Here is a 25,963-nt window from a genome sequence, read left to right as displayed (position 1 = left end):
TGACGTCACTGTAAATACAGCATCTTAAAGCACTGGAAAGTTTAGCAGAGGAATTTGACATCATCAGGCTGTGCTGTGGAGCTCTTTTCTCTGCCCTTGCTGGATGGGATAAGCTTATATATTGGCGTGAAAAGTAAGGGTGATGGACCTAGCGTGAGATGCCAGCCCAGATTAAACAATACAGGAAAAGCGGCCAAACCGGTCAGCAGTTTTGGAAGTGTAGCACTTTTGTGGGTTTCCTGGCTGATCTAGATGCAAATTGACTCCCCAATATGTATTCTGTACTATATTTTGTAATCTTCCTGTTACAGTCAGTCTTATCACAGTATGTAAGCCAGACCTGGGCAGTTAATTGACAGCAGGGGCTCTGTTGGCTTCGATATCCAAAACTGCATGGATTTCTGATGCCTGATTAAGAATAGTCTCAAAAACTAGGATTCAGTGGGTAGATCTTGAAAACCGCTTTCCCTGCAGATTTTATATTTTCACACAAACGTTTCAGAGAGCTGGGTGTGAATTCTGAATGCAAGAGATGTGATGTAAACAAATCTTTAGCGCAGCTGCTGTGGAATAATCTGTTATTGATTTAGTTTTTTGCTTACTTTCTAACACGACACAAAGCTTTATGACCTGTATCATTAATATGTTATTGTACAAATATTTTTGTTGTTGTTGTTGCTGTGTTAATCAAGGTAATCGTGATGATAGATTTGAAGAGCTGATACTGTTTAATTGATTAACTACAATTTACAAACAGTTCTCTAGCTATATCAGTGGATTATAAAAGGCTGTTCTTACTACATATAAACTTTTCACATTAGAGAAAGATCCCCTCATTTTAACTTCTCATTGATCAGGTTAGGTGGATGTCACATTCCTTACAAGATATTGTCTCAGTGCATGTTAACAGAAAACTTCTAAACGTTAATGGTTCTTCTCTACCTAGACACATTCACAATAGAAACTGTAAGAATCGTGTCTTGCTTTCATGGTGAAGACACCAAACAGCCCAGCCGAGTGGAGTGATTTCCTGGTGTGTTTCTGTCAGGCCCTGCCCTATAACTCTGTGTGAGAGTGGCAGCCTCCTAATGAAGTGATTCTTCAGCCTTTATCAGCACGCTGGTCACATCTGCACAGCTAGTTATAGCACAGACACATCTGCCAGCCCTCCGCGGGGCTGACGTCAGCACTGCACTCCACTCCAGAGCGGGAGGGTGGCAATGGAGGAGAGAGGATGAGATATATGAAGGGATGAGATTCAATAAACTTCATGGTATCTTTACAATTTACTGTCAACATAACCTAGCCGTGAATGGAAGTGTATAATAAAAAGAATAGATGCAAATAAATAAGCTTGAATGTATGTCACGGCCTTATCCGAAACCCTGCTCTATTTAAATAAAAGCGAACAACGTTTTCCTTTAAGGAAGCCGTGCTGTGCAGCTTGCTGGTGCCAGTGTCGTTTCCGCTGTGACGTAAGGAGAGGCTCACAACTGACAGAAATGACTTGTTTGGCTTGAAGGGGCCGACAGCTTTACAGACGGTTTGGCCTTTTGTAAATACCATCCTGTCACAACAAAACAAAAAAAAGGGAAGCAACAGATAAAGTAAAGTGACTCGTCAAGTGCTAACGAGGGCGGAAAGGAAAATGTGAGACTGCTGCCTGGTGTTATGGAAATGCCAGACTGCTGCCTGGTGTTATGGAAATGCCAGACTGCTGCCTGGTGTTATGGAAATGCCAGACTGCTGCCTGGTGTTATGGAAATGCCAGACTGCTGCCTGGTTTTCTGGAAATGCGCGCCTGGGGTAATTACGGAAACATTTCAGTGCAAGTCTGTGAAGAACGTCCGAAGGTTCTTTATATATTGCCATATGATGAAGGGGAGGAGACCATGCTTCTCTTATGCTATAAACAAACACATACAATATGTGCTCTGAACAATACAATGCATCTTGGTCACACTGAATTTATAAAGCAGTTATTAACATGGAATAACATTAATTACTCATTACTAGCGCTTAGCGATGTTATACATGCCTTAGTGACATGTTCTTATAACAATGTATTGATAGAACGTGATATATATATATATATATATATATATATATATATATATATATATATATATATATATATATATATAGAAGAAAAGGTTTTTTTAAAAATGTACACAAAAAGTTTAAAAGATTCAGGACATTTTGGGCAAAAGCCCTTCTTCAGCTGTTTAAAAAGAAAAGTAAACACAGTGTTACATCTCTAACTTAATACCAACTTTTTACTTTTTGTTTATTGTTGCAAGGCAGAATAATTACTTGTGAAATGACAAAATGAAAAAAAAGCCCATTTATTGTTTCACAAACAGCTACAAGGTGAACTCATATGAGAGAGCGCCTTCATATAATTCACAGACAATCAGTCTGTTTATTACAAATCAGTTTTCTCAAGAAAAAAAAATCATTTTGAAGATTACTTTTACACATAGCTTTATTGTTTGTATTTCTAATTACACAGTATTATACTGTACAGAAAATGCCTACCAGGCCCATTCTAACAGACAGAGTCTCTTTAAAACAAACTCTTTCTCTCTGTGTCCTGCAGGTCCGTTTCTCTGGCATTTCAAAGGATGTAATGCTGGCCAAGTCTGTTCCTTTTCAAATTATTAGATGTATTTGTCCTAAAGCCATGGAGTGGCTTATGTATTAATTGGAAAGGCTTTAAAATTACAAGCTGTATCTTGCAGTGTCCTGGCTAAGTAATGATTCTAAAGTTGGATCTCTTTAGTTCTACTTGGAGTGGAATGGACCTCCAGGACTGATACAAATTCACTAGCAGCGGTCTTACAGTACAGAGAGCACAGAGTGAACCAAAAAACCAGCAAGCTCTATAATTTCCCAGAAAGGCTGTTTAACAAGGACTGCATCTGCTTAGCAGACATTTGCAGCTTAAAGGACAGTACATATTGTGCAGATGAGACTAAAACAAACAGCATTTGGGGGGGGGGGGGGGGGGGTGGAGGCGGGCACTGAAGCTGTTTCAGAAATCTCTTGCTCAGCTATTTCCTAACCAGGAGAGGCTTAGCTTTGCAATAAAATGCCATCCATGTTTCTTTGTTTTTTTTTTTATTGCAATACTTATTACCATAAACGTTGATAAAGTGGATTTAACCCTCACAGCAAAGAATCAGAATTCAGCCATCACAAAAATGCCTGTTAAGCTCAGACTCTTGAACTCTTGTGGTAACAACGGCTTAGTTTCAAGACTACATAACCCAAGCTGAGACACTCATTGCCACAGCCCTCGGATTGCAACTTCGAGATGCTGAGAAATTAGTTCGCAGAGAGAGAGAGAGAGAGAGAGAGAGAGAGAGAGAGAGAGAAAGAGAGAGAGAGAGAGAGAGAGAGAGAGAGAGAGAGGGAGAGGGAGAGAGAGAGAGGGAGAGACGTGGCCTAAAACAAAGGAAAATCGAATTATCCAAAACCCTGTAATATCCTTTTTATTACAGTAATAGAATTCCTTCAGCATCCACCCTCATAATGTCACTCATTTCTTGAAGGCTGTCCAGCGTAACCACTCTGTTTCAAAGCATTACAATGTTTTCTAGTGAATGTCAGCAGTAATATTCTGTTTTTTTTTATTCTACAGGTTTTATGATTGAGTTTTTACGGATGCCCTTTGGACTCTGTTGGTGTAGTCATGCAGTTCTGCTACAGGGGTTTTGCATGGACCTGCTCTGGAATCATTACTGTACAAGCCTTTCAGAAGAGTTTGTTCAGGAAACCATGGGAACCGGGTGATCACATTATGAAATTAAAGTTTTGGTCTGGCGGTTTCCAAGATCTTACATAATGTAATTAGCTTGTCTTGAATCTGAGATCAGGGGTTGAGGAGGAACATGACAAAATTACCAGACAGATGTAGGCCTTGGTTTTCAGTGGATAAAGACAGCCAGGACTGTACAGTATCACTTGACGTATTTCACTGTGGATTTAGTCATAATACACCCCAGCCAGACTGTCAAATATATTTTCTTAGCTCAGGTTTAATAGGCCTCCTGCTGTCTTGTCCATTGTGACTGAATGTGACAGCGACACATGCTAGGGATTCCGAGGGACACGGCAGTGTGTGCTACATATTACAGGTGCTTCCCTATATAATAATAATAATAGTTATGTAATAAGTTTGTCATTGTTTTGGGTGCACCCAATAATAATCAATGAGTGGCTTAATGCTTGCTCTTTTAATATTGCATGGTGTGGCTTGCATGATATAATGACATTGTGTTTCATGTACAGCTAATTTGGTGAAGGAAGGCAGGATGAAAGGAGAGACTGCTTTGTCAGGGGTCAGGGGTTAGGCTGTGGGGCGGTGACAGGGGCCGTCCCAGCGGTGCAGCTAAATCGACCGTCCTTTACGAATGAGTGGTTACACAGAGCAGAGAACAGCAATGCTGCCTGCAGCCTTGCTTTCCAGTAAGGAAATCCTTTCTAAGCAGCTCCATACGTTCAGGCACACCAAGCTCAGGTCGTCTTCATTTGTGCAGATGTGCCTTGCATGAGGCCCCGCAATACCCACAGAGCGCCAGATGAGGGCGCTCTCCTCGCTGCCCGCAGGCAGCCCAGCTACTGTAGTTCCTGTTCTCAACGGATCTTTTTCTCCACTTAGAAATGCAGTTCTTATGAAGCATGGTGATACTTTGTAATACATCATGTGTGATCTAACGCATATTGATTGCCATGGTTTTACGTTGGGAGCCTCAATTAAACATTTATTGATTTGATTAATCACCTAAACGCTCTGTTTGGAGCGTCACGCCACACTTACACATAATGACTAATACATGGATATTTTCAGTTTTATTTGAAGGCTTTTGTGCATGTTTTAGCTTGTTTTTTTTTTTTAACAGGTTTCTTAATGCATATATTTTCTTATCACGTATTAATAATCTGCACATGCATGGTGGCAGTCGTATTTGAAGGCTTTTGAGTTTCCACTCATTGTTCTGTCTTGATTTTGAATGATGAAGTATTCTCAATGCATTGACTGTTGTTGATTTGTACCAGTCTGATTTTTGAGAGGGGGAATGGGTTGCTGATTGGATCACTATTAGTTTTGAATATGTATTTATTTTTAAATGCCAGCATTTGAGCACGTTTCTATAGGTATTTCCTGTAAAAATACAATTTGGAAAAAAGGCAATAAATATATAGCTTCCTAAGTCTGTCTCTCTCTCTCTCTCTCTCTCTCTCTCTCTCTCTCTCTCTCTCTCTCTCTCTCTCTCTCTCTCTCCTTTACATTAAGTGTCTCTCATTACTGTGTATTTAAATATAAGTTATTTAATAAATACATGTGCTCTTACACATAATTACAATGTTATTATGCATAGTTACAAAATACTTCATGCGTAAATCGTTTTTTGCTCATAACCTAACCCTAACAACCCTAACCCTTAGCCTTACCTTTACCCTAACCCTAACCCCAACTCCCTTGACTCCCAGAGAGAAGTACAGCACTAGCAAGCTGTTTTTAAAGGTGGGTTGAACAGCTTTAACATAATGCAATAGCTTTTATGAACACAGCACCTCAAGGCAATTACTATAAAATACTATATGACACAAAACAAATTTTCCAATTCATGAATGACAATTATAAATTTTATTTCAAGGCAGTTCGAATCACTGTTCATATTCAGTTTTATTTAATGTATTTTCTTTATTTGACAGTGTAAGCTATCTTTGGCCAGGAGAATTTTCATTACCATAATTGTTGTTTACAAGGAAGTCCCGAGGGGTGGCAGAGACATAAACACAGCACTTGAAAAATGATTCATCTAATAAGAAACTGCACACGCTGGATTTGAGTTAAAGCACGCTTTTAGAGGGTTTGTGAATCGGTTTACCTGGTGTAAATACTCCTTAACCTCCCGCTACACCCTGAGGCAAATAAATAAATACATAAATAAAATAAATAAACCAAACAAAACCTGCTTTTGTCAGTTAACAACCAGATGTTGTAGCTAATTAAGAAGCCGGATTAAAACAGCCCCCATTAAGAAACATTGACGCTTACTAAGGTGTTATAGCTCATTATAAAAGGCGGGGAGATTGCACTGGAGAGCATTATTAGTGCTCATTAAAGGGGCACGGTGACAAGTACCATAAAGCCAATCTGTAGCAACACAGCCATAGAACAGTGGATCCTACAGGTCTGTGGGAATTCTGTGTCAGAATCCCTGTTTGGAACTTCCAAAGCTTTTCCCATTCTCTCCCCCCCCCCCCCCCCCCCCCCCCCCCGCCACCCCCACCCCCACCCCCCAATCTGAAAAGTCCATTCATGTGGGTCCCCACACAGCACAGATGTTCTGAGGGCATGTGAGCATCCTCCGATCTCACAAGCCTAAAGCCAGAATCGCTTTTACGCCGAGCAATCTAGAGCAGGGTTGCCGAGCCAGGAAGACAGAGATCAGCCCTGCTTCTTATCCACTCTGAATATGCTCCGTGTCTGGCCAGTAGGGTTCGCTGTTGCACGATGAGGAGAATAAGTCCCTGCCCGTTTCAAGATTGGGTTCTGCCAGCCCGTGATCCTAACCGGGGCAGACAGTCCCAAGTGAAACAGATTGTATCCTGAAATGCTGCTGATGGAAATGGACCAGTCTGATTTCAAATCACTTGCGTGCCAAACCCAGTGGCAGATAGAGATGTAGCAGAAGAGGTTTCAAACCAACTTCATAAAACAGTTAGGCTGGAGGTAGGGAAGCAGGAGAGTTCGTAGAACAATTGATTGAATCGTTGATAGAGAAAGGCAGCATGAGCTAAGCAGAATGACCAAGGGTTCAAATGATTTAATCAACGTGTTTTAGAGAGGGTTGGAAGTTTATCCTCAGAGAGACTGTGGTTTCCAGACATCAGAATCTGCAACACTGTCTGTGATCCTGACACTCTGTATATGATGTCAAGCTGGCAGAAGGAATGAAGGGGTCTAGAGGGTGTATTACTAAGAATTTGTTTGCTGTTGCTAAATCTTAATTTTCTTCATTTTTCAGCCAGTAGGAAGAGATTAAACAGTCTTGTGCAACAGGCAGTGACAATTCGTAACACACAGCAGTCACATGAAGTCACGGGATATAAGCTCCAAAATTAAGAGATTGAGACAAACGTACATTGCATGTTGAAATGAACACAAAAGTAATATATTTCCTTTTAACTTAAACAGCAACTACTTCAGACCTGTTCTTAGTGGTTCTTTAAAGTTATTTACAATCCCCAATGATGTTATAAAGCAGATAGATTGTCCTAGAGAAAGAGAGATTAATGCAACTAATCCTTGGTATGCAGAATACATGTCTGCCCTGCATTGCCTCTCCAGCTGGGTTGTAACTTGTAAAATCACACTGGCTTGTTGGAGGCAATTTTCATCTTGCCCCAGATGCTGGATTACAGCGCTGTGCACAGAGTGGTGTAATCCACACCTGCACTCCCAACATCTGCACAAGACAGCCCTGCAGGCTGCGAGCATGTCTCAGTCTGGGATAAAGAAACATTGTCCCCCTGAACAATAACCACAACAACAGCAACCAATATGACAGAAAGCAGCACAATCAAAGAATAATTAACAAGAAAAAAACAGAACAAATTCGATAAAAACAAAGATCACTGCTGAATCTAGCAAGGCAAGGGACGTCGTGATGAATTCTGTCATTTTGTAGTTTCCCAAGCTGTTCTCATGTTGATACTTTGCATTTAGTCTTTTACCATGGTAACCATTATTGTTACAGTCTTTACTATACAGACAGTACCTGTCATGTAGTTTGCTCTCCTATCCAAGTTACTGGGACCTGTCTGCCCGCATCACCCTGGTGTGGGACATGTATACTGTGGGTCCCTTGATGCCGTTGTTTGCTTAAGCATCGATGCAGATCAAGTCAACCCAACAATGCTGAACCCTAATGGTGCTGGCTACTTTCCACATGATACTGCACACTTCCATTGTGCCAGCAGTATTGTGTGTGAATGATTTGAGAAGCATGGCAGACATCTCTCATGGCATCTGCAATTCCTGGCTCTCAATCCAATCGAGCATGTGTGGGAAGAGCTTGGACGACGTCCTCATAACCCTCTGCCTTCCTCTCGGCACCAATTGAGACAGACAGCACTGGGACCTTGTAATAAAGCAAAAGCCTGGCTCAGTAAACAAATAAAATGTATGAAGATATAAACACTGTTTTTAATGAATTGCTCTCTCCCAGGAGGTATGCAAAGAGCTCCTATTAAAGTAGAAAAAACCAAGCCGGATGAGCAAGCTATAACAAAACAAAATCATATAAATCAAATATAAAACACGTCCAATTAAATTAGGAGCGTACCCAACAGAACAGGGTGAAGGCTGGGTATTAAGCAGCTTAAGCAGAAGACCTCTGGACCGCAGGCAGGGATCTGGGTTCAATTATACAAACCAAAATTAGGTCCTCCCGGAAATATCATTAGTAGACAGGCAATCAGGTGTGACAGACTAATAGAAAAAGCTCATTAAAATAAAAAATAAAAAAAGATAAGAACCAGAAAATCCTTGGCATGCAATGTGGAGTGGCACTGCTGTAGGCTGCCCTTTATGGTTTAAAGGTCAGGAATTCTGGCACCAGCTTTGAACGATGAATTGCTGAAAGGTTAATGTCACTGTCCGGATACAAACCTGGAAATATAGTGTTTTGTAAATGTACTGCTTTGAAACTGCACTGTGATGTCAGCTATAAGCCGGTTTTACTATGGCATGTGCTTTTGATCCTGTGAACCATTAGTCCATTTATTTATGAATATCTCTAGATATCGGCATACTGTATGCATGGGCGGTGCTGTGGAAGCACTGTCGTTACAGATCCTGCCCCCTGTTGGTGAGATGAAGTTAAAAGCTCTGTAACCACGCATGCAGAAGGGCCTGGCTCTTTTGTATAGCGGTTAAGATGTTTATGGTGTACGTGGTCTCCTCTTCATGCCCAGCCTCCACTGTTTATCTAAATCCTGTTTTGGTTAATTATGATTTAATTATACTTTAATAAATCTATCAAGTCCAATAGCTAGCATACATCATTATTGGTGTCTAAACAATTGCTCCTCATTTTGATACATTTTTTAAAAGATCCTCTGTACTATGATGTATGGTTTCCAAGCAACAGATGTTATATAAGTGGGCCCAAATAATTAAAAAAAAAAAGAAGAAGATTTTACACAAGCAAGAGCTTTATAAATACATTTCACGTGTTACTGTGTAATACGAAATCCCAGAGCTCCAAAGGGAAAAGCATGGGGACAGAGCCCCAGCTCCCAGGAGTTACTCTGTGGAAATGTCTTCACATCTGCAGACCTGCTTGGGGGATGGGGCCTCTTTGGAAACGAACATGCATTTTAAAAGGGCAGCACTGTATATACTGTACATGTGCTCAGATTAACAGAATAAAGGTCAGATGCATGCATAATGTAGGATGTAATCTTGTGTTTTTAAATGCATGGATAAACAAATAGAAATTAAAAGAAAGGGGTTAGAGACTGGTTAAGTCTGGAGTTTAGGGTTCATTTTTAAATATTTTACAAGCCTCTCCCCTGTCCTCCCTATTCCACTGGTATTCTCCTCTGCCCTTTCTTGACTCAGCAGTTCACACTGCTCCCCTCTCTCTCATCCTCCCCCCTGCTCTCCTGTTGGCTCGGTGCCAGCTGTCGTTGAGATGTCGGTAATGCCAGTCCAGCCCAGCCCTCCGCCAGGCTCAGCCAGCCGACCAGCAAACTCCTTCCGACAGACTCCCCTCTCAGTGAGAGACTGTGACCTCAGCACTCTCCCTCGCCCTCGCCCTCTCTCTCTCTCTCTCTCTTTCTCTCTCTAATTCTCACACTCTCTCTCCCTCTCTCCCTCAGGCACCCAAAATACATGTTTAGCTGCTGACTAACCCTGGATAAACTCCAAGCAGGGGGGGTGTATGTATTTTTTTCTAACTACGTTGGTTCAGAGACTGAAAGAACATTTCCTTTATAGGACCATTATAAAAGCAAAAAGCTTTCAAGACCACACGCGTAGGGTTATTATATACTGGTGATCAAATTAGACAGGGATTTTTTTATTTGTATATATACATATATATAGTATATAAAGTTTATATATTTACAGCTATAGTCAAAGGTTTTGCATCACTCTATAAAGAATTCACACATTTTACTTCATGAAGTCGAATGAAACCTGAATAATGTCACGTTAACATATTGCACTACATACCGCATTGTAGTTTTCCATATACTGTACTTAACGAAAAACTGACAAACTTTTTTAAATGTGACGATTTTGAAATCTAACAATAAGTAATACAACATATAAGCAACAACGTAATATTATTCAGCAGGTTTCATTTGACTTCATGATGCAAAATTAGTTAATTCTATAGGGTGATGCGGTAGCGCTATTTCCTTCAATGTGGTATACTGAACTGCAGGAGACTTATATAAGGGATAGAGCACGTGAGGCTAGGTTTAATTGAAGATGAAACCCATCGTTAAAACAAAATCCCTTAATTTCCCTTGTTTAATTCTGATCATTAAACACTGCACAACGCTGCTGAGCTGTTGCTAAAGTGGAAAGGAATCTGGTTTCCTAGTAACAGTGTTTATTAGTTCTAAGTCTAATGTAGTGGAGAGTAGGATAGTGAGGCTGAGCATCAATATTCACTTCTTCATTAATCTTTCTATCTGCGTATATCTATACCGAGTCTCTGACACACTTTTAAACCTATCGTATTGTACATACCGGGACAGAATATTCAACTCTTTAACTATTTCTGACATATTGCCTGTTCAAAACCAAGCAGTCAAACTCAGCATTTCACCTGCCAATAGCTTAGATTTTAATGTTCAAGCAACTTTTCTAAAGGTCATACAATAAATTATGAAATGCATGAACAGGGGAGTGAGAGGGAGTCAAAGGGGGAGAGGATGTGGATGAATTGGGAGGAAGAGGAAGAGAGACAGGGAGAGAAGTGGGTGGAGGGGAGTGAAATGACAGCACAGAGCTCCAGTGATTCAATGAGAGCTGCTTTTGCTGGACTTGGAATTCAACATCTCCATGACACATGTGATAGACACTGGAGTGGCACACATTGAGGAAGCGGCATACACACCAACAGCAGTTACACAACAAACCCGTCTGGTGATTACAGCCCTACATCGTCTACCTGCAGATACGATACTGGATGTATTTATTTACACCCCGTCTTACTATTAATATACAGCCAGCTCTCTCTCTCTCTTCCTCAATCTGTCACTCCCTCTATACCAATTTGTCTAATTTCATCTGTGCTGTGGCAGACGTCCAAACATAATAGTTAACTAATATGGAGTGGTCTATTTATCAAATTATTTTTTTTCGTTTTTGAGTTCTCCTTGGCTATAGTGCTGCTTGCTGTTTCTGAATGCTCTCTACTGTAGGAGGCTGTGTGGTTCAGTGGTTAAAGAAAGGGGCTTGTAACCAGGAGGTCCCTGGTTCAAATCCCACCTCAGCCACTGACTCATTGTGTGACCCTGAGCAAGTCACTTAACCTCCTTGTGCTCCGTCTTTCGGGTGAGACGTAGTTGTAAGTGACCCTAGTCTCTGTAAGTCGCCTTGGATAAAGGCGTCTGCTAAATAAACAAATAATAATAATACTGTATAAATCAGATACCTATGGTGTTAACAGTAATTTACAGGTAACTCACGGTACACACAGTGATTGCTTGTTGATTATCCCGCGGCTCCAGAATCAATGAAGCTAAGCAGGTCGTATATTTTAGTGAAATTCTTGTTGCTTTAGCATATTGCTTTCCCGTGGCGTGATTCTCTCATAATCAAGAATTTTAAATAGAGAGAGAACAGCGCTGCATTTACTAAATAAAGGGTAAAATGACAAGGTTTAAGGTCTGATTACAGTCAGGCAAAATTAACTGCCTCAGAAAACAGTTGTCAAATGAGCTAAGGGTTGGCTTGCTGAAAACTCAGCTCATTAAATTCTAATTAAGCAACAGTGACTGGAGTCAAGCCCAGGACACCGCGGTCCAAAGTCAGGTACTCTGTTCTTTCAACATAAAATTTGCGGCTCATGAAGCAGAGAGGAAGGCTGAGAAAGAAATAGAAAGGGGGTATGGTATATAGCCTGAAATCATCTGCGACTCAACCGACACACACACACATGTCTCCAGCACTTAGTCACAAGGCTGTGCACTTAAATTAAAATGAAAGTATGTTCCAGGGACTGCAGTGTGCTAAATTAACAGGCTGTGATTTTCTCCTCATGTTTTCAAGCTGTTTCATGTCATTTAGCAATGCTACCAGAAACAAAGTTTATTTATTTTAAATAAACCTAGGGCTAGTTTCTTTTTTTATTTATGTAACTGAATATTATTTCAATTTAATGGAATGCTGTTTTGCAGCCTGTCTTGTTTTTCATTGAATTCCCATCAGGCTGCCGTTGTTTTTATACTGAGGCCTGATTCGTCGAAGGAGGAAGTGACACGCTTGACTTGATTGTTTGACCTGAAACATGTTGTAAAGGTATGATTCTACAGTGAGGTACAGAGAGGTACATATAGTTTGGAGCTCTGCTGTACTATAGCTACTATTCTACGATACTCAACCTAACACTAGGCAAGCTAAAGGTCTGCAAAGGCAGGAGAAATAAAAATATTAAAATTCATGTTACCTGCGGCTAGCTACAGGGATATGTTTGTCTTTGTGTGTGTGTTTTCCAAAAACCTGAGCTGAAAATGGGCCACTACCTTAGTGATAAAATAGAACTACAGTCCCACTGCATCTCAGCTATCAGATAATTGCATTCTCTGCTATATAGGTTACTGTCTTGAACTAGAGCAGGTCCCTTAGCTCCCAGCTCCCTGGAGCCACACAGACTTCACATACAGTAGAGCCAGCCAGCTACAGCTCTCAACTGTCCCTGATTGAGAGCAATGTTCAGGACCTGAATCAGTGCCACAGTACAAAATACACACGCACACACACGCACATGCACATGCACATGCACACGCACACACATGCACATGCACACGTATACACACACACACACACACACACACGCACGTGCACATGTACAAACACCCACAGACCCACATACCCACACACACACACACACACATGCACGCACACGGTTGCTGTCCTGGGTGCTGAACCAGCTGAGCAATGGATACAGGATAGCGATTTAATCTTCCGGGAAGTAAGATGAATGGATTAAACTCCGTAGCACAGAGTGGTTTAAACCTGCTATTGTGGCAGTACACTTCTGCCTGACACACCCGGGCTTCTTTTCCAGTAGCTCATGTGCTGCATGTAAACACATTCAAACCACCTCATTCTGCAGTGGATCTGAACCCTATCTGTCTGTTCTGTCACATCAGCACACAGCAAGAGTTGCAGTGAAAACATGAACTAGAGTCGTACCCACTGGAACTGGATTCCCTGCACAACTGCGGAAGATTCTTTTTTTAATCTTCAAGGACTCAATACAATCAACTTTTTAGGTGTTCTGGGATATTATTCATTCTGGCAATAAATAGTCATTATGTATAAACAGAATTATGTAGGTGTCATTAAGACACATCTGCAACGTCCCAACAATCAGTGATCAATTTTGCACTAACAAAGGATTTTGTGGAGGCTGTTTACTAGATTTGACTACAGTCAAACTCCACTTCCAGTTTAAAGGTAGCTTGAATTCCAACACCACAGGCTTCCTCTATCCTTGAGCTTTTCTTGTCAGTCTGTCAACTAATGAGACATGTCCCAACAGCTGCCTGGTAATGAATATAATCTGCAGGCCCTGCTCGCTTAGGGGAGCAAACAGCAATGTAAACAGATGGTGTTTTTGTTATGCTTATAACATTTTACATGGAACATCTACAGAACAGATACAGAAACATTTCAAATAAGCCCTGTACACAGACCAGCCTGTTGGTTGAGATCTGCAAAACCTGTACAGGATCTCAGCACATTGGGAATGGATTCACTAGGTGGCCAGCACAGCTACCCTTGTGTCTCTCTGAAGGAGTTGTGGAAAACCAGGACTGGATTTCTCAGTCTACCTCATGGACACACTGAAAGCATTGGCTGGAGCTCACCGAAAGTGCCAAATCAGCTGACACTTAATCTGTTTTAATAGAAAATTAAATATAACAGAAATCCCCTGGCAGATTAGACTAAGCTCCAATTTACCCCAGATCCCCACTCTTCCCACCCTCTGGTCATACAGGCAGCCTCACTGCCTCCCAGCCTGGCACACACAGACAACGTGACGAAATTAAAAGGACAAGACTGAGAGGCTTTAAAAGCTTTGCCTGGGATTTGTTTCCAATCTGCCCTTAGCAGATTAAAGCATGTTAGTGTAATATCTACACAGACTGAGCACAGGCAGGCAGGGCAGCTGGCAGAGTGCCCTCTGTGGCTGATACTTGTACCACATTCTCCCTGTTATTCAATGCGAGTGATTCAGTAGCCCACAAAACAGCAGATTCCAACTCTTTGGGCAACTGCAAACAAACATAGAACTTCAACATGGTGTATATTGTGCTGTGACTTTTTCATTCTTGAAGGTTTGCTTTGCATCCTGCATGCTGGATTTTGCGCTACTGTAGCGTCAGTGGTCATTGTTGATTAGCACAGACAACCAGAGACTACTAACTATTTTGTGTTCACTTTCCCTGGTTTATGGATTGCAATAGTGTTACTGCCCACACTGGGATTCCCATATGTGATGCTATTTGAAATCAGTTGTTCTCATAACACATGGATCCAGAGGATGACTCTTGTAAACCAGAAACAACCGACCGGTTCACTGTTTTTGGGCAATCTACAGAAAAGTCTGAACATTTCTAAGGAATACATAAAATCAGAAGAGTTTGAAGATTATATGGCAACGAACATGAGTTTTTAATTAAGATTTTCAAAAAAATGTTTTTTTTTATAAGCCCTTATTTTAAAACACATCAACACAGTACACAGTGCCCCCATCAATTTTGACACAACAAATCATGTCAACAACGTCACTCCTACTCATCGTGACAAAACAACATTAGGGTTTCCACAAAGCCATGTGTAAACCAATTTTGCCATGCGGTTTACTCAAGGGTGAGATTTGTACCATTGTTTTTTAATAGTCTCACAAACTTGTCCTGTCTGAATGCTCACCAAACCCACATGGGTCTCAACAGCCAGGAGACTGTGTTGCAGGGGGAGCTCTATTCAGCGCAACACAGTCTCCTGGCTCAGCTCAGCAGGCTGTAAACCCCTGTGATGGGTTAAAACGTACTGAGATTAAAATATAAACCATGCAGCAAAAAAACACAGATCAATAAGGAGAACACGGTGACTTAGCACTCTGCAGTTTATGAGATGTGCATTTAGCTCAGCAGAATATCGCTCTTGAATAGCCTTTTTTTATTCAAAGTGCTTTTATGCAGATTCTTTTTTTGTCTTGTAACTGGCTGTAGTGCTGACATGTTTCAAATAGCTCACAAGCATAATAACAGACTGGATATATTTCATCAGTCCTTCAAACGATGAACTTTTGAATGCAGTAGGACAGCTTCACCCAACAGCCTCTGGTAGCACACAAACTGTCTAACAGAAGTGTACCTTCAGGTGCCTCACTATCATATATACAGTGTATATTAGTCTCTGTAAGTCGCTTTGGATAAAAGCGTCTGCTAAATGACTAAATAATAATAATCATATATCATGTACTGTCAGTGTCAAAAATACTATGTTGACAATGCTAAACATATGCATGCACTGGAACCACCAACACAAATTGTGTTTTCTGAACACACTGAAGTCTGAGAATGTAGATAATGGGAACAATAGTTGTCAAACCCGTCACAGTTCCACTGGGCTTAGCTAACCCTGACAAAAGTCTTCTATCAAAAGCTCACATCTCCAGAATCTTAAATCACTGCACAAAGCAGCAACCAAATTCCCAGTGCTTCAAGTGGTATAAAACTTCCAACAGCAATCAAACCACAGATCCCAGGATCCTTTTTTCACAGAGCTCTGATGCTCTTTAAAGGGGAGGGAGCATGTAGACAGGCTGGGAATTGTAGTCTCTGCCACACAGCAAGGAGTACAGCCAAGGTTGGAATGCCCTTGAAGGAGAGAAGCCACTGGCGCACAGCAGAAATGAAGAAAGAGCCAGAACACTTACCCTGCTCTCAGTGTGACAAGGTAATCCGTCTTCAGAAAGAGTGTGCAGTAATCCCTAAACACAGGCTCCCCTGTAACACAAGAAACCAAGGAATTAACACTCTAGAACTGGCATGGATGGGACTCTTTCAAAGCTTGCACCAGGAGAAACCAATGCAAAACTAGGGAAACAAAATTTACCAGGTAATTTTCTCATCTCGCAAAAATAAACAATGCAGCTTATACTTTGGAATAATATATGAGCAGAAATAATAGCACATTGCCAGCCAATATTTATTCACTTTGGCGAGCAAGTGTTTATTTGTTTATTTAATGGTACAGTTTTATCACATGCCTTTCTGGTACATGTGAGCTGGAAAATGATTGTACTAGTTGCTGGGATGCTAGAGGGAGTATGAATACACAGGTACTTGTAGTTAGCCACAGTATAACCCTTCAGCACTACAAGGGTAGGGAGCAGGGGTTGCTGTTTACTGTAGAGCTGTCCTGCTGCTTGGGTGCAGAAATGCAGATATTTAAGCCATAAAAAAAACGTTTTTCATTGAAACTTTTTTTTTTTTTTTTTTTTTTTTTTTTTACATTTGGGGTCAAATCCCTGAGCCAAATGTCGGACGGATATTCCAGTTTTGGGCATCAGGAAATATAAATCCTATTTCTAAATTCCCTTGTGGCTTTATGTATAACATCTCTTCTCTGTTATGCAAGTTTATTTATCTACAGTTGAGTGCTGAATGTAGTGTTGTGAAAGATGCAGAGTCAGAAATCAGATGTTTATCTACAGACAGCAGGGTTAATTAGGAATTAAAGCTGTAACATTTTCTTTTCAAATTGTCACTGCTGGCTTAGGCTAGACACATGTAATTAAATCACGGTGACAATATAAAAGTATCATCCACAAATATTAAACACTCCATAGAGCTCAATTAAGAAATGCTAAAAGCAATTAATTAAAAAAACAATCATCTACAGCTATGGCCAACAGTTTTGCATCACTCTATAGAATTAACAAATTTTGCTTCATAAAGTCGAATGAAACCTGCTGAATAATGTTACATTAACTTATTGAATTACACACCACTTTGTAGTTTTCCATATACTTAACGAAAAACTGACACAAATTAAAAAATGTAACATGAAATACTGAAATACTGATCAATTGGTAATGTGGTTCAGGTCAATCTAGCATAACCAGACAGGCACTTTAAAGAAAAGCAAGGATTTGTCTCAGTATAAGTACAAACTGAATAAACAGTTAATTGAATGGGTGCTGTAATGAGTTCAGTGTCGTCACAAGGACCCAAGAAAGTGAATCTAGACAATAAGGTGACTAAATCAGTTTTATAAAAATACAAGCTTTCAAGACCTCATTGGTCATCGGGTGGATGAGAAGAAACTGTGCTAATGTTCACATGTTGAAATACAAATATCCAGATGCTTAAGGGCAATATTTCTCTAGTCCAGACTGAGCATGGTGATTGTATATGTCCTGTAATGCACACATGTGCTTGCGATACAGTACACGAGATTACAGTACAGGCCTTCAGTATCCAGCGTTGTCAGCTCCTGCAGTCTCACAGTCACTGGTGTTGCTTGCCAAACATACAACCCCACTGCATCGCTACTCTTTCTACTTGAGATGCCTTCACTTAACTTAGCTGTCATGAGCAGAGCTGGGAGTGCTGTAGTGTGCTAGAGATCCGTTCCTGTGGGAGTGTCAACAAGCCTGGCTCCTGGCTCCCTCCATTATTAAACACGTCCTGCTCAGTCCATGCAAAGATGCATGGCTCGGTGTGTGTGTGTGTCTGCGGGATTATGTGTGCACGTGTTCATGTGCAAATGTAGACTAGCCTGCCCACTAAAAATTCTCCCTCCGTCTAGCTAGAGCAAGTCACATATAGTTCTGTGTTGCAGTGTGTGTGCTTGTGCATTTGAGAGCATGCATTTGTATATATGCATGTGTATGTGTTTGTGTACAGAGAATTCAAAACCAGCAAACAGCTCTGTTTCTATATCTCTATATGTATGTGTTAGTGTAGATGGATAGATAGATAGATAGATAGATAGATAGATAGATAGATAGATAGACAGATTTAAATATCCCAGTAAATATGGTACTTTGAATTAAACTGATCATCCCTTTGTCTGTTTTTTATCTACAGTTTTAAGCAGTGTTCATTTTCGCATGGAATATATAAATCATTTCAATTGTGCAGCTTCACACTACATTATTAAGATACAGCGCGGGTTAATATTTTATTCATCATTGTCAGAAAAGGACAAATCAGCATTTTAGCACTAATGTGAGAGCTGACTGGAATACTGTACTTTTAATAAAAGCAATGGCTTTTTCAATTGCTATGCAGGTCTTGTTCTGCAAATATGCACAAAAACCATTAATATCATACCCCATTAGCACACTGAAAAAGTAAATGATACAGAAGTTATGTACTGAGTCTTCACTGTGCAGTAAGAATTACCCATGAATGAGTTGCAGGGATAATGACCTCCCAACATGTCTCATTTTGAAGGGTAATAATTCTCGATACACACACAAACATTGTGAATATGGAAATTCATTTTTTTTCCACTATTAAGATGGTTTTCTTTTAATAAATCAGTATAAGGCAAAATGTGGAGCTCAAAAAAAAAAAAAAAAAAAAAAGAAAACTGGTACCCAGTCTCACCCAAATGACCCTGTCTCTGTCTATCTTCTGAGCTAGGACTCTATGACTGCAGCTATTCTCTGTAATCAGTGTACTCTGCTGTGGACAGAAGGCAGTGCTGATGGGGGCTGGCAACAAAGCAAAAAGCTGCAATGTTTCAAACAAGATTTCTGCTTCACTGAAACGACAGACCTGCATCTCTCAAGGTCACAGAATTTATTCAGTTGTCCAAAAATGGACCTTTTAAGAAATGGTGAGGTTTAGAGACAGGTTTACTATTTTTTTTTTCTTCTCCAATGTGGCTGTAATCTGCAAGGAGCAATGAAGACGAATGTGAGAGCTGCACAATAAACACTCTGAGGTGTGATCACCTTTGTATTTCCTTAACAGAAAATATCTAAAACCTTAGTGGACCTACATTATTCTTACTCTAGGACATTTTTCAGAGAGGACTAAAATAATATACAGTATAAACCCCGAATAAAAACGTTCCTAAGATAACTGTTCCTTCATGCAACACAGTTGTATTTCTTTTTACTGATTCCTTTTTCTTTTGCACTTCCAAAAAAGGCCCGTAGTAACAGTTTGTTCAGATATCAGGATCCAGTAATATAAAGTGCATGCCCACTGAGATACTGAGCTCAATGCTGCACAGTATCTGAGTGTAGTGGAGAGAAGCCTTAGCTTTGCTCATTGAAGAGTTCAGCTGCAGCAGATTAGTTTGGAATGAGGTGTTGCCCCTGGTGCTGAAATCAAATTCCAGCATTCAATCTAGACGCTGAGAGTTCATCTTGGAATTAATCTCTTGTTCAGAAGCGTTCTGCTGTTAATTGCAACGGGACTGTCAGTTACTAGTGGTAATTGATCCCTTTCTACAGATGACAGGTGTATGTGTGTGTTGGTGCTATGAGAATAATACATATTACAGTAACAGATGTATTAAGGTTATTATTGGTCATACACAGGGAAGTAAGATTTACCTCCATTTTGAAAGAATAGTCCTGAAACTATTCTAGATTCTTGTTGATTTAAGTTATATGCATTCAAAATGTTACTTAATTAATCAAACCCACATACAAAAAACCAAACACGTGCTAAGATTTTCACAAATAAATGTGGGTCTAAATGCTTAAACACACATCTCGCTCTCTTGCTATCTGCATGACAATGGGTGGAACAGCACTGAGGCCCTGTAGAATTATTCTAACAGTAATGCCTTTTCTCACTCTACAGTACCTTGAAGACAACAGACAGTAAAGACACAGATCTAGCCCTGTGCAGGTTAACAAAGGAGTCAGTCAGCTGGAAAAAGGGTTTCAAAACAGTGTCTGGAAATCCAGGACCCATTGTCATCTTGTTCCCTGCTGCCAGCTGGATCCCTTCACCCCCCACCCCCCCCTCCCCTCACTCTATGAAATACCCCCTTGCCACCAACTCACACTCCTCCACTTTCCACACGGAGATTAGAAAACTTGCATGAAACAAAAGTAGACACTATCAAAAAGTAGCACTATCACTAGTCGAAACACTCAGCACTGTTACCATGCGCCTTAATGATGAAGTCTAACCAGGCTGAATCACAACACTAAATGTTCTCATTAAAAAGAATGAGCTGTTTGAAAATGCAAAATGTTTAATGACCTGGGATAGATGTGCAGAGTGAAACACTCTACGGGCAGATGGGGGGTGATGAAGAAAATAATTCTCCTAGATGAAAACACACACACAGAGACCCCACACTTCTCTAGTTTATTCATTCGCTGGCAGTATAGACATGTAGCTTATCATTGTTGAAGGAAAACAAAGCATGTTACATATGCACAGATTAAATACTTTGGAAAGAAAACAGTGCAATGCAAATGTGCATGTTTGAGGTTAAACAGCAACGCAGTGCAGAGCTGCCTAACACAGACTTTATTTAATCCTCTAACAGCTGTGGTGCTAAATAATCTTGCCCTCAGCATTGCAAAACATCCAGAGATTCAAAAATAAGGGCTGTGATCAAGAGTCTTAATGAACAATTATCTATACACTCCATCCTCCAAATCAATTTGAAAAAATGAGAACACAAGCTGAATTGATGTAACTTGATACATTATATTTAGACTTAACTTTTAACAAAATTAGAGTAAGTTATGATAACAATATAGTTGAAGAGAAAATGAAAGATAATGGGTAAAAACGCTCCAAAATATTACAAAGTAGCCTGTCACCAGAGCAGAATTGAATTTGAAAATTGGGCCCAATGGTTACTTATCACAGCTGTGCAATGCATCGGCACCATTCTGGTGAAAAGAACATACATGCAGCTCCACCAGGCCTTATTTAATTGCTTTCCACAGGGGAGCTTATGTGTAAAGCGGTTTTCTGATTAACACAAAAAAAAAAAAAAAAAAAAAACTTTGCCTGTTTACAAATCAACAGCATCTCAGAGCTGGCGTGTTATTTATAGAGTGAATTGAGGAGGGCAGTCATTCTAGAGCTGCAGCCCTCGTAAAAATTTATCTGGCACCTGCGATTCTGACAACCTTGAAAATGACAAATGCAAACGGAGCCCCAGCAATATTGCAGAGTGTGTCGTCTCGCTAACAGACTGAACGCCGAGGTTCAGATAAAGGAGACGAAGTGACACTAATACTAATGAGAACATGAAAAGCCATCACCGTGCCCGTCTCGTGGGCTGCGCGAGAAACACAATAAGACGCCTGCTAGAAACAACGGTTACAATAAACTGCATTCCAAGCAGCTCTCAGGGTCCTCTTATCAGAACTCATTAAAAAATAAACAGATTTAAGCAAATGAGAACCCTTAAAAAACATCATCCACCTGAGCCAAAAACAAAGCATTACACTCACGGAAAAATGATGCATTTACTTGTTATTTGAAAGTCAGTATTCACTTGAAAGAACGTTTAAATAAGTGCAATATGAGATAGACGTCTGGTAAGGAAGTCTGTACTACAGCCGTTGTTTTATTGCACTAACAGTAAAGCACTCCATACAGTCGGTAGAGGCTAGGGGGCATGAACCTTAGAAAAGAGACGAATACTGCACACAATGCTTTCAATTACACTCTTCATCTCTCGAGCTACATCTGATGTAATACAGATTATGAGTTTAATACTCGTAATGCATGAAACTATTAGCTGTCCATTTCATCACAGCAGACTAATTCATTGATGCAAGCTCTGCTCCACATCTATATCAAAATACAAATGATCCTGTCATTCTGACTTGTCAATATCGATGATATGCCGTGTGTCATTGTGTCTGCTTTGCGTTTACGTGGTTGATAATTGGAAATGCTGAGTCCTTTTGTCTATTTCTCAATGCCGTGCTAAATATGAATTGAAATCATGGTTCTATCAATAAACTGTTAAAGAACTTGTTCTGACATTCCTTACAAGAAAGCTTGTGATGCTGTTTAAAACAGCAGTCACAATGTAACCCACATTAGCAATCAATTTGTCCATTTATTTATTTTGAAGAGGGAGGGACATTTCAGAAGTAGGTCCTACACAGCTCTGGTCAGTATGGGACACAAAATAAATTGTGACAGGTAAGCAATAAGACCCAGTAGGAGGGTCTTATTGAGCTTACAAAATAGGCAAACTATTAAAGTTTTGTGGTTTAAAACTTAGGTGGCTCAAGGATATCTGTCCAGGTGAAAAGGCACCGGTACTTTTTATTTCCTGGTTAATTATTGAAAGTTAATATACCCCCCTGCCAAGGGTATTAGCCAATGAGAAGCTAGGAAATAAAAAGCCAATTTTCTAAATAACATTAATGTATGGTTAAACATTTTTATAAAAGCAATAGCATATCCGATTATACACAGATGCAATCTAAAGGTCTAAAGGAGGCAATGAGTACATGATAAAAGTCTGGAAAAAATCTGTGAAAATACAAGGCATTTATAGTGTTCACTATGTAGAGAGAGACAAACAGACAGACAGACAGACCTTGGTGTAAAACATACACTGGACTACCTGGTACAGTAGAGAAAAATGTAATAAATACCTAAATAAATAAATAAATGCACAGAGTAATTAAATAAAGAAATAAGTGTGCCTGCTTCACCCTCTAACTCTAAACTGCATGATGAACTCCAGCATTATATCCATTGTGGAACACCCTGCCACCTGAAGCATGTGCAGGTCGGGGTGAGGGGTGCAGGGTGCGCGGTCTCTGCTCTGAACGCTGGTATTAATGAGCTAATTAACGTCAGTGTCTGAAAGCGCACTTGCGCACGCCCACCATTTTAAGGTAATTACGGTCTCCGTGAGGAGGAACTAATTATACCCGACACCCTAATGCAATACAACAGTGCCGGCGGAATGTGCACCCTGCAGCCTCACGTTGGTCTCTCCAGCACTACGGCTTGCTGCTGTCTGTGCGAGAGACACAAGCACACTGCATTGATTATTATTAAAGTGATAACATACAAAGAAGCAGAACTATAGTCTATAGTCTATAGTATATATATATATATATATATAAACATGTATCTAAATCCCTAATTAGCCTGTTTATGTTACAGGAGCTAGCTGAGGCAGCTTGAGGCTCAGCAGTATTGAACAGTTCACAGAGGGCCCATTGAATCAACATCCTTCAAGAACACTTGAGAACTTTTAATAGAATTCATTATACTGGAGACAGATTATTTCAATGTGGGCTGCATCAGGTTGGCAGGTGTTGCAGACACTCCATTAAATAAACTATTTCACATGGAGAGATACAGATAATTAGAGTACTGGATGAAATAGGCATTTAGTTTTTCTTATACTGGCATTTCTTACTGTATCAGATAAACACACAGCCCCTGCAGACCACTGTTTTTGTGTTGTTGTTTTTTTTAATTTTATTTACAGTGCCCAATTATTTTCACCCTGATTTATGATGTCCCATTTCGTTCCCTCAGGAGAACTGAATGTCAGTGGGCGTTATTGTGTCCATCTGTCTGCTTGAAAACTGGCTTCAATTTTTCACAAATATTCTGCAAACATTTATCATCGACCCTTTGACCTTTCTGATTCCATTAAGGTACGATCCGATAAACTGTTTGTTTTTTTTTAAACATTTTTTAAAAATCTATAGATTAACATAATTCGAGATTAGGAGGAACGCTAGTATTTAATGCATATGATTTATTTCTGTTTTTCAAATGACCGCTAAGCCATTTATAAAACATTAGTAGGAGCTAGTGTAACATGGTAATAGATTTTATAATAAACGAATCACATTTATGACTGCCGCCATTAAGCATAGGCATTGGTACGTTATTCCATCACACACAAAACTAAACAAGCACAGTACAGTACATTTAAACAAGCAGCATACTGTACATTGGTATGCTCTTTAAGGAGATTTCAAGTGCTAATATTAAAACAATTAACACAATAAATTATTTCAAATGGTATTCCTTTTGAAACAAATTCATTTTCAATTTATAAAAACATATCCTGCTTTTGAATAAAAATTATTCACCAACACATTTTTCCTTTTATTCAGTTGTGTCTAATCTGGCTGTCAATGCTCATCAGAATGATGCAAATCTAATTATAATTAAGGATGAAACAAGTCTATTTTAAGAGCTTATAAATAACAGCATTTGGATTAGTGACACATTCTTATGGGTATATACACTTGTACCTCAATCTGACGAACATTTCTGAGGGGATAATGTATGGCATTGAAATGAGAGGATGAAGCACTACCTCCAGTAACCTACATACTTAACAAATGCATATGCAAAGTATAATTACATGGTGGTGACTGGTTCCTAAGATATACATTTCCTTAAGATGAGTAAGACCAACTGAAAAAAAAAAATCTCAGTATCAGAAATGGGAAGGAAATTACAAAAGTGTGTAACACATTTCACAGTCCCCTGGGTCATTTCCTCTCATGGAAACTAGCATCGCCCCTCACAGAGACTCCTAAGGTCCCAATCTGAGGAATTATATAAATACATGTATATAAAAAAAAATGTTGTCCTGCCTGTATACTCAGCTTGACAAACATAATTCAGGAGTGAGCGGGTTAGCACCCTTATAAAATGGCATGTGGACAGGGCTGTGGTGTGCAAACACAGCAGAGCGGTCTGAATGTGACCCGCAAGGATGAGTGAAAACCAACAGCATGGATCAGCCGGAGGCCACAGAGCTGACACACAGGAGGCGATGATCAGAGAGGCTGCAGATAGACAGAGAAGAGAAACACCAGGGATTGGCAAAATCAAAAACCTCAGAGTCAGGGAAATTAGGAGTGCTTGTGGAGGAGGGAATTTAAAGTAAAGAACAATGCAACAGTGGTGCAAGATAGAGTTAGATTGACACAAGAAAGCATGTCACCCACAGATCAGTGAAGAAAAAGAAAAATGTTGTGGCCTGACAGCAGTTATGTAATTTTGAATATTTGTATCATCTTATTCCAGTGGGGAATTGTGCAGTAGTAGCACTGAGAATTAATGAACGCAAAAATATTATTATTATTATTATTATTTTGCCTGGCATTGAAACAGTTATGTGTGCTAGGTCTTCCTCTAGCCTCGTGACTCACATGCACTGACTACTAGAACAGCAAGTCAAATCCAAGATGGCTTTGTAGATGTCTGTTTTGTTTTTTTCAATTTGATTTTAAAATGGTTAAAAAAAAATAAAACGAAAACAGCTGGGACATTTCGTCTGTAAGATATCTAGCCCGGGGAAACGTGCTTCCTGGAATTGACTGTGGCAAGAGAACTCAAACTCACACAGAGAAAAAGGCTGCAACAGCCCAGTCCCAAATAAGTGCTATTTATTTTGAGTAGCCTGTCGCAGTGTCCATTCCATCTGAGCGGTTATTACTGAAACCGTTTTTTAAGAGAATGGACCGATTCTGCCTCCCCTTATAAAGGCTACCCATAGTCAAGTGTAATAAAGCACAGTGAATGCATGAAAGGTATAGGGAAGCATTGTAAAGCACAGAAAGGTAGGGTAAAGCACATTAAAAAACATGGCAAACCAGGGCAAGCTATGTATATAAATGCATAGTATAAGCGGAGGACAAGCATGGGGAAAGTGCAACAATACCATGCTTTTATAAGGGTATTA

General features: G+C 40.0%; 1 protein-coding gene across 5 annotated transcripts in view; it reads right to left on the bottom strand.

The window, feature by feature from the left end:
* LOC117421855 (disks large-associated protein 4-like) overlaps positions 1-25,963 on the bottom strand; it is a 112,881-nt gene that overhangs the window by 75,635 nt on the left and 11,283 nt on the right. For all 5 annotated transcript variants that reach the window (XM_058990858.1, XM_058990854.1, XM_058990856.1 and 2 more), the window contains exon 2: positions 16,209-16,278. The gene's annotated coding sequence lies outside the window, so the exon portion shown is untranslated. The remainder of the gene's footprint in view (positions 1-16,208; positions 16,279-25,963) is intronic.

Source organism: Acipenser ruthenus, chromosome 18 (genome assembly GCF_902713425.1).
Source record: "Acipenser ruthenus chromosome 18, fAciRut3.2 maternal haplotype, whole genome shotgun sequence".
NCBI lineage: Eukaryota > Metazoa > Chordata > Actinopteri > Acipenseriformes > Acipenseridae > Acipenser > Acipenser ruthenus.
The sequence above is the reverse complement of the archived record's forward strand: the minus strand, read 5'-3'. Positions and strand labels throughout refer to the sequence as shown.